The following is an 11,129-nucleotide window of genomic DNA, read 5'->3' as shown; positions in this document are numbered from 1 at the left end:
TCACTATAGTTGTTCTATAATAGACAACATGGATTATTTATGTAACAAACCTCTGTGCTGCCGACAGCCTGCTCTGTTTGCTGTCCGAGTGTCCGTCACATTGATAGTGCTCCTCACTCTCCTTGTGTATATACGTTATTCCAGACCGGCGCAAATAAATACACATGGCCATTGAATTCATTGTCCATAATCTCGAGATCAGATATCAGCCAGCGGTGTGTTGTGTATGTTCTGTATGTCTACAGAGAAGTCGATCTACAGAGCTGTAGATTGACTGCTCTGAGCTCGAACTCTGCCCTGCAAGGTAGATTTCAGAGCGCAGGTTAGTAGATCTGTAGCATGCTACACAACATACACAACACACCGCTGGCTGATATCTGATCTCGAGATTATGGACGATGAATTCAATGGCTGCGTGTATTTATTTGAGCCCGTCTGGAATAAAGTATATACACATGGAGTGGGAGGGTGAGGAGCTGAGTGACGGACACTCGGACAGCAAACAGATCAGGCTGTCGGCAGCACGGAGGTTCGTTACATAGCTAATCCATGTTCTCTATATTATATAACAACCATAATGAACCGCGGTGTGACAAAAAATATGTTGTTTACAGAGTGCATTATGCATGCCCCGTCATAGCCTGTTCGAGGACTCTACTCGGAAGAGAATGTCTTCTATAGGCTTCCGAATGAAATGAAAGTTATTTGGGTGAGTAAAACATATTTTAAGCTGGAAATAAGGTCCGGGGTGTAAAAAAAATTAATTCTCCTTTAAATGAATAATTAAATAATCATAATAAACACCCACTACAGCCCCCCTGGGGATGTTTTCTGATGTGCACTGTTCATAAACAGCGCAAGATGATTTGGATATTGACTATTATGCCAAACGTAAGGAGTTAGTATTCATGTGTTCGTCGTAAAGCTACACGCACCGAACTGACGCCCATGCCATGACGTCACAGGACGAATAAAAGTACCGTGACATCCGTAATTCACAATATATTTAAGTGGTAATCCTCTCTGAGCTATGTGCTTGATAAAGTCTAAATTCTTCACGTCTGCCATGTCTGAAAATCAAATTACATGTAAATAATAAAAGTAATTTGATGGCCTTTTTCTTATTGAAGAGAACACAATTAAGTCTACTGTCTAGCAACCTAAAACTTATGTACATGCGTAATACTGTGTCCTCTTGCTGCGGCTCTGCAGGAAACGCCGAGAGAAAGAGAGAGGAGTTCAGTTGGTTTTCTCTCGAGTTGTGCTGGCAATGTTCCGCTGTTATAGAGCTGTCCAATAATTGATAGGGCAAATTTTATTTCAACAATACTATCGATATTTCAGGAAAATATTTATGTATCAATTTTTTTTGCACCGTGTGTTCAGTGACACAATAAGAATACTTGGAGGACATAGGACATTATTCACCTCAGCTAGATAGATTAACCAGGTGCTGTTTGATGATGTCACTAGGTTGACTGTACTGTATGCGATATGTTTTTCCCCATGCTGCATAACCCACCCATCTCTGCCTCTGATTGGCTGACTGCACTCGGCTGCTACACGGCTGCTCTCGCCTGCTTTCCAGGCGAGCCAAAGCCATCTCAAATGCAATGAAAGTGTTAATACCGTTGCTGTTAAGATGTTTGTCTTGTTTAATTATGTGCAACATGTGGTGCAGTATGTAGCAAAGGGACAGAGGAGGAACAATCGTAATATTAATTTTCACCATCCAGATAAGTAACAGATAAGTAGGGTCGTGTGCCCCCCCCCGCCCCCACACACACCTCGATATGTGAAGTATTATTACTGTAGGTATGCCTATCTTACTGTATTGCTTTTCATGATAACACACGCTGACAGGCAGATGATACGTTTGTTTTGTTGTTGTGACAATGCCGCTCTGTTTTTTTCTCAACACTAGGACAAGGATACAGCCTCAATCGAGCTCGCCATCAAAGCGACAACCTTGGGGATCTTCACCACCAAGCATTCTGCCACCCCTGAACTCGATGATGTTGGGGTTATTATCGAGGGTGTGGCAGTGCTGCAGGAGCTGGACAACATCCCATTTGCATGTGCCATGTTGATGGGCCTGATCTACGCATTGAACTTGCAATACCCCAAGAAGCTGCGCTTCACATTGCAGTTCTTTCAGAAGTTCCTTCTGGAGTTGGATGCATTTGAGCTCAATGACAAGCTTCAAACCTTGAAGATTAAACTGAGCCAGTGAGCAACTCCAGTCAAGGTGGAGATTAGTGTTTTTTGTTTGTTTGTTTGTTTGTTTTTTTGCTCCGCCCTCTCCTGATCTGGTGAGTACTGCTTCCTCCGAGACTTGTGCAGTAGCCAGCCGCTTCTTTTCACCTGACAGTGTGAACTTCACGGGTAGGATGTAGCACGTGGGAGGATCATCTGAAATGTTATAGGCGCTGCACCTCAGGCTACCGTGTACACTACTGACGCTCTGCTCGGCTACTGACTGCCTTTCCGAAGCCCTGCCACTCCGAACGTTAACTTTCATTATTCGGACTGGCGGTCGTTCACCTTAGAAGCCGCAATGCCGACCTTAGGTTTAGGCGTGGGGGTGGGAGAGGTTAGGTTTTGGGTTAGGGTCTGGGGGAGGTTAGGTTTAGGCATGGGGGGAGGTTAGGTTTGGCGTGAAAAACGGGGAATATAGAACCCGGGGAACATAGATATGATCCCTTTCTGAGTGCCGATATTTCGGAGTGGCAGAACGTCGGAGTGGCAGCACGTCGGAGTGGCAGCATGTAACCGCTCTGCTCTGAGGAACGTGTACACTACTGACGCTCTGCTCTGAGGAACGTGTACACTACTGACGCTCTACTCTGAGGAACATGTAGACTACTGACGCTTTGCTCTGAGGAACGTGTACACTACTGACGCTCTGCTCTGAGGAACGTGTACACTACTGACGCTCCGCTCTGAGGAACGTGTACACTACTGACGCTCCGCTCTGAGGAACGTGTACACTACTGACGCTCCGCTCTGAGGAACGTGTACACTACTGACGCTCCACTCTGAGGAATGTGTACACTACTGATGCTCTGCTCTGAGGAACGTGTAGACTACTGACACTCTGCTCTGAGGAACGTGTACACTACTGACGCTCTGCTCTGAGGAACGTGTACACTACTGACGCTCTGCTCTGAGGAACATGTACACTACTGACGCTCCGCTCTGAGGAACGTGTACACTACTGACGCTCCGCTCTGAGGAACGTGTACACTACTGACGCTCCCGGCGGCCCGGGTGGCGGTCCATTCCCTCGCCTACCGATTATTAGGGTGGAGACTCTATACTGACTGACTGACAGACACAGACAGACACCACCCACCGTCTTAAAATTATGAAGCAATAAGCACTTAATATTTTATGTTATATACTTGAACAAACGTTAAGTTTCTGTTTTAAATAATTAAATAGCACTTTATTTCTATATTTTTTGAGATAAATAAAACACAATTTTTATATTTTTTTTACTATTTTTATAAATAGTATAAATTTACATTCTGTGAAATATTATTTTCTAGATTACACGCACATACAGCACGAGACGTCTTTTCCCTGTGTTCCAGGGGTCTCTCGTTTTGGCTTGAGTTCCACAGAGTTTTGGATACTGCGACGCGTGCGCAACACTGCGATGTCCATTGTAAAAGGGTCTATTGAATTTGGCAACATCCAGAATTAAGCTACACTGCGGCCAACTTCAGTTACATGTTCATAAAGTTACTGCTGCGAGGAGCCGATGGCTGTACCCGGTCGGCATTTAATGTTAGTTACAAAAGCACGTCGACAGTGTTTTCTCACTGCCAGTAGCCTAGAGTAGGGTTTGACAGATAGCTAGTCCGACCGGTGTCAGCGCTCCCGGTCTTCGCTGCTCGTTAAAGATTTCAAATATTTAAACTTTAAAACAGTTTGGGGGTTTTTTAGCTTGAAAACGGCTTTCTGGCAAGTCTAAATGACTGCGGTAGGTGTACTCTACTTCCGTGTTTAAAACCGGAAAGACGATTACGAAATGACTGGGCAAAAAAAAGCTGTATCGGCAAAGAATAAGGTGAATAGGGCAGGGGTTTTTAAAGTCTGAGAATCTGGGCCTCCCCATCACAATTGTTATTTGATCGCATTGCCACTGACAAATTGAGCCAATTTAACTATCCCTTTAACCATCTTTTAATATAGATATTTTATTCTAATGTAATAACTAATGTAATGTTTAATTCATTCACTGAACCCAACCCCCGCCCCACTCTCCATCTTGAAAACCCCTGCAATATTTAAATGTTTTTTTGTCATATGGGTCAAAACTGTTTGTTGGAAATTGTGCTTCGTTTGTTTACTTCTGACAGATCAGATGGTTTTTCCATAGTTCGGAAATAAATAAAAATATTCTACCCAGTTAGAATGTGTCACTGAACTGTTATTCATAACATTGTGTCGTGGTTGTTGAATCATGAACAGTGTATCATATTTTGGGTTTACAGTATTTTGTTTTTATTAACTTGCAATTCATGTGCAACCAATTTCTATAATTCAATTAAATCAAAGTTTTTATTTATTTTAGCTACATGTTTGTGCACTTACTCAAATGTCTTATCAAATGGTTCAAAGTATGTAATAACTTCACTGTACTTGTACAGTGACAATAGTTACTTAGTTACTTTGAACATTTTGATAAGACATTTGAATAAGTGCACAAACATGTAGCTAAAATAAATAAAAACTGATTTAATTGAATTATAGAAATCGGTTGCACATGAAGTGTTTGCTTTGACAGTAACCTATACAGTCATGTTGTGTCAACAAATAAAAATTAAATTAATCCAATGTAATTTATTCATGTTAAAATAAAATGACTGAATTATGTTGTGGTAAAGTGACTGAATTACATTGGAAGTAAAGTGATTGAATTACATTAGGCTAAAGTGACTGAATGATGTTAGAGTGAAGTGACTGAATGATGTAGTAAAGTGATTGAATTACATTAGGCTAAAGTGACTGAATGATGTTTGACTAAAGTGACTGAATGATGTTTGACTAAAGGGACTGAATTATGTTGTAAAGTAAATGAATTATGATGAACTAAAGTGACTAAATGATGTTGCAGTAAAGTGACCAAACCAAGTTAACACTTCCATACTAAGTTACATTGCATGGTTTTAATTTGATTTGTTGAATCAACATGAATGTATAGGTTGCTGACAAAGCAAACGATTCCTGTGGAACCAGTTGAATTGATTCAATCACTTAAATCCAACGACGTTTTTCTTTCAGTGCTCTCGCTCTCCCTCCCTCTCTCTCTCTCTCCCTCCCTCTCGGGAGGGAGACGCACTAGGTTTAATCCTAGTGAGAGGGGGAGAGGGAGAGAGAGAGAGAGAGAGAGAGAGGGAGGGAGGGAGAGAGAGAGAGCGAGAGAGAGAGAGAGAGAGAGGGAGAGAGCGAGAGGCAGAGTTGCTTCAACTCCTCCCTCTTCTTGCCTGCAGCGGCCGTCACAGTCTCAGTGCTTTTGCTGCTGTCCTGTGCCTGTCGATCTGCACGGCTGCTGTTTGAGGAAGTCGGCATGGACTCGCTTGCTTCTTGGAGTTTTGGTTGAGAGAAGCTTTTGCGATTCTGGTCATATTTATGCTGCGTGTTTCAAAGTGTGTTCCACCTGTAATGTATTATGTAAATTTGCAATCCCGTATCGCCAGCAATCAGCGCGAAAATGAAAGCGCCTTCGCCAATCCACCTTCATGAGAATGGCTTCAGTCACACTGCTTTTTGCTTGCCTTCCTCCTTCCTTGTCGCCACTTAGTGGGTCGGTGGAATGGGTTGTACACGTTGTACACGTCCAATACCTATATAAGAGATGTAAAAGGCTTAGATGCACAACCTACCGTCAAAAAAAAAAAATCGATTTACACTCGTCGCTGGCAGTTAACAGCTGGATTGTGTTTGACGAGTACACTCGTCGCTGGCAATCAAGGTGTTAAGTCGGCTTGCCCTATACGTTACACGTGGCTCAGCCAGGCACAGTTAACCTATCGGCTGGCTCAGTCTCAGGGAGACTGAGCATCTCCGAGGTGCTCTTTTAAGAGAGGCATTAAATAGACCAATGGCCACAGGCAGGAATGATTTCCTGTGCCTCTCCGTATTGCATCTAGGTGGAATCAGTCTCTCACTGAACGTACTCCTGTGTTTGACTAGCACGCCGTGGAGTGGGTGCGAGTCATTGCTCATGATAGGGCAAGCCGACTTAATATAAGTCCAGGGTGCAATAATGATAATTGGCACGGAATGTATAGGCTACTTACTCTACGTATTTTGCTTACTTAGACATTCTACTTATTTTTGCTTCTATCGCATTTACTACTGTTTATTTTATGCTATGTGTGTTCTGTGAGCGAGCTACTGTAACTTGTCCCAATTTCCCCCCGGGATCATTAAAGTCTTTCTGATTCTGATTCTGACTCTGATGTGTCTTTTTCCCTGCAGCGACATCTGAACAACTCACCAAACTGGTCAGGTTCTGGGTAGGGTGTGTCCTGCCTGAAGCCCTCAACATCAAAATTTGCTCCTGGGTCAAGATGCCGACTTCAGCCACCTGCACCGAACTCCTGAAAGTCCCTGGCCACTACACATCCTTCAAGGATTTTTCTGATGATCTTACAGCTGCTGTGAACACCTGTGACACAGGGTTCGGAATCTTATAGCTGTATGCCTGTTGCCTCTTTTTGGTGTTTATTTTATTTTATTTTATTTTTTAACAAAAGAATGTGCACACTTGAACAGTATACGCAAGAGTTTTTTTATTTATTATAACTTGTTTTTCAAAATGGATTGTTGGGGGGGGGGTTCATTTTGTCTCTTAACTGTTATGAATCGATTCAGCAATGTTATAACAATCTAGTCAAGACATCCACTGTGCGCAAATACAAGCGCACCCCATAATCATTCTCTGTGTTGTCAGGATGAGGAAGCTGGTCTAGCTCTGCCTGAGTAAGTTGGCGTGACAGTTGAATCTCAGGCACTTGAATAACAGAAGCATGTCCCGGGTCACTGGGTCCAATCCAGTCGATGCCGTAGTTCTCATCCACCTGAATATCAGGTTAAACAGAAAGAATAGGGTTATTGGTTTTGAGAGTTATCTATATGACAGGGGAGGAGGTGAGGAGAGGGGAGGAGAAAGATCTGATGGTGTATCTCGATTCATTCATGTCACGGTTATATGACAGGTTCATGACAGTGTCATGTTAGTCTTATGTACACCCCTTCAAATAGTGTCATTCAGTTTCATGAATGACTATCAATTACCTGGGAACGTTATCCTTTTGTGGCCCAGACCAGCTACCAATAACTCCTCCTTCTCGTAGATCGAAGGGACACTGTTGTCCTTCCTACCGCCCAGGCAGCAGAAGTGTGTGTAGGGCAGCAGTTTGGTTTTCTTTGCTGGGACAGCAGGGCTCCTGAATGTGGCTGTAAGGCTGAAACAGCCTGGACACCTCACCTACATCAATATTGAATCAAATAAACATTATGATGATTAAAATACAATCTCTGTTGTGTCATTTCGGCAAGAATTACTTGTTTTTTATTCAGCAGCATTAGAGCACAATAATAAAGTGCACAGTCGGTAACCAAGCTCAAATCTGTATTTTGGGTTTCTCATAGCCTAGCTAGCTAATGTTGTTAGCTAGCTAGCACTATCCTTTCATTCCAACAGCTAGCGTTTACTGTGGATTCACAAAGGGACCGTCACGAGGAACGAGAGCAGCCGGCCGGCTGCCATTCATTCTTAATGCATGCTGGCGTCTTGGCAGCAGTGAGCAGCGCGATGCTAGCTAGCGATCTGAGCTAGCTAACTAGATATTTTCCAGTGGTTTTGACGTTAACGTTACCTTGCACAGCACCACGGACTCTTGATTCCATGGAAGTTGATCTATGTGAGGGTAACGTTACAGACATTGGGGGCACAGGATGAGCTGCTGGAGGAGGGGTACTGGGGGGAGGAATTCGATCCATGGCATTAGCTGCCTCCCGCAGCAGATCGGCCCACATCTTCGTCGACATTTTGCCAGCAAGGTAGCCATGGTAGCCAACTTAAGCTTAATTTATACTCTTTAGAAAATGTCTCTCGATACATGGTCGCAGAAAGAAGTGTCTGGGTGGTGCACTCGAGCCAGCTGAGTGGAGCGGGAATGGAGTGATTACCTCACAACTAAAAAAAACGGGAAACATTCCTGACCAGGCCCGGCGCCAGTTCAATTTTCGGCCCCCTCACTTAATCTGCTGCTGTGAAATAAATGTTTTATTTGATTTTTAATAGTAGTCTTTCTTGTGTTGTTATTGCGCTTTTCAGAGGTTATTATGGTTAAAAAGTCCAGAAATAGGCATAGCGGGTATATAACCTATGTTTTACGATATAAAAATATCATATAAAAAAAAAAAAAAAAAAAAACTGAAAAAAAAAAAAAATCAGCCCCCTCGCCAGTTATAACAGCCCCCTCAGTCATTTCATCCTGGCACCGGCCCTGTTCCTGACTGACATTGAAAAGGCAATACACATATTGGAAATACAATACATATATTGAAAATACAATACACATATTGGAAATACAATACATATATTGAAAATAGAATACACATATTGGAAATACAATACATATATTGAAAATACAATACACATATTGGAAATACAATACATATATTGAAAATACAATACACATATTGGAAATACAATACATATATTGAAAATACAATACACATATTGGAAATACAATACATATATTGAAAATACAATACATGTGTAACAATAAATACAATACCGAAATGCTTAAATACAATACACATATTGAAAATACAATACACATCTCGAAAATACAACAACTGTATTGTATTTTCGATATGTGTATTGTATTTCGATACATGTATGTATTTGATTATGGCACGAATCACCCATGCCAAAATTCAATACAATACACACATTGAAATACAATACACATATTGAAAAGGCAATACACATATCAAAATACAATACACATATCGAAAATACAATACAGTTGTTGGATTTTCGAGATGTGTATTGTATTTTCAATATGTGTATTGTATTTAAGCATTTTGGTATTGTATTTATTGTTACACATGTATTGTATTCTTCAGATGTGTATTGTATTTTCAATATATGTATTGTATTTCCAATATGTGTATTGTATTTCAATGTGTGTATTGTATTTAGTTGTGTGTATTGTATTTGATTTAGGCACAATCCACCCTCCATAGATTAAGTGCTCATTGCTCACAAATTAATTTCATTGATCAGTTTGATTGACTGAGGAACATGTTTGTATCTATTATACCTACACAGAGGTACCCTGTATCTCCTGCCAAATTGCAGTAACTCGTACTCAGAATTCAGGGGTGGGATAGGATTTTGTGAGCTTGTCTCATCGTCGCTTGGCTCAAAAATGACTTGGGGGGTGTGGACATACCCATGATCTTTCCTGCCATCTTTGCCAGCCTAATGATTTGAGATTTATACTTAACAGTCAGGTTTCCAAACCAGCTGTTAATTCCATACCTTAGGATGGACTCGATACTAGCTCTATAAAAAATCAGCATAATATTTCTACTAACCTGAGTCTTCAAAGGAAGTGAAGGCGTTGATGTATTTTTGCACAGATACTTGTCACATGCGTGTGCCAGCTCTTTTCCCCACTCCTAGATATTTATAGGAGGTGACCTGTCTGATGTTATGATTGTGTATAGTGATCGCAGTGTGGTCTCCTATGGACCTGGGATCCACTACGTTCTCCTCGGTTTTATTTACGTTACAGTAATTTGTAGGTGATGTTCGTCACACCATTCTATGAAGCTGTCCACTCCAGATGTGTGGCTAGAGATGTGGGACTTGCTCGTGAGCAGACTAAGGATCACTGTCATCTGAGAACTGAATTACAAGTTGATTGGGTTGTGAGCTGACACAGTCGTTTGTAAACAGGGTAAACAAAAAAGAGGAACTAACTGTTCCTTGAGGCACCCCTGTACTGCATACTGTTTCCTCAGAGAACACCGAGTTAAATCTCACCTTTTGTGGCCTTTTAAATAGAAAGGAGAAATACCACTGGATTAGAAAGGGGTTCACATTTAGCTGAGCTGCTTTATGAAAAAGAATGTCTGGATGGATCGTATTAAAGGCTGAGCTAAAATCAATGAAAAGCAGCCTGGCATATGCTATGCAGCCGCGCTGGAACTGCTTTTAAGCCTAGACCAGTGGTTCCCAAAGTGTGGGCTCGGGACCCCCAGAGGGGTCGTGGGACACCACTGGGTGAGTCGCCAGATGATTTCCAGAATGTGTGAAATTGGCCTAAAGAATATGTGAACTACAAAATGTGTGAAATACAATTTAAAAAATATTAAAATAGCACAATTTAACCATAACTGTTTGTTTGTTTGCAAAATGCACACCAACGTTAGGTCAGGGCAGGGAGGCTTTGACCGTTGCACTCCGTAGTCAGGCGCGCGGGAACCTATCTCCCACAAGGGGGGCTGAAGCATACTCTCCGACCTGCGCGGCGCGGCCTTGTGCGAGCATGCTGCGTGAAGTAGGTTGGCACTTGTATTGCACATTGTCTGTGTTATGGCTATCAATAAAAATAAATGCGATAGGTGCATGGCATGCCTGGAAACGGCCTGAGCGAATCTTTAATTAAACGTTTTAACGGAGGAAGACAGCATGGCGGGGATAACAGGCGACTCACATCCAGAATTGACATTCACTTAGAGCAGTGATCCTCACTATTTCTTCGATGAGAGCCGCACTGGCAGGACAAAGTCAATAGGAGAGCCACTTTTACCACAAAACACCAAAAGCCATCCCAACCAACAACATCTGCCTACCATTTTCTTGTGTTTTATTGTTTTCCACACACACACACACACACAGACACACACACACACAGACACACACACACACACACACACACACACACACACACACACACACACACACACATATATATATACCAGTTTCCCCTAGAAAATCTTTCAGGCCTGGAGGGATTCCGAAACCTACCCCGACCGCAACGGTGGGGGCCGTCGCTGTGGCGACGCTAAAGTTGTAGCTAACCTGTTCA

Source organism: Poromitra crassiceps (genome assembly GCF_964638095.1).
Source record: "Poromitra crassiceps genome assembly, chromosome: 9".
NCBI lineage: Eukaryota > Metazoa > Chordata > Actinopteri > Beryciformes > Melamphaidae > Poromitra > Poromitra crassiceps.
This window is presented reverse-complemented; position numbering follows the sequence as displayed.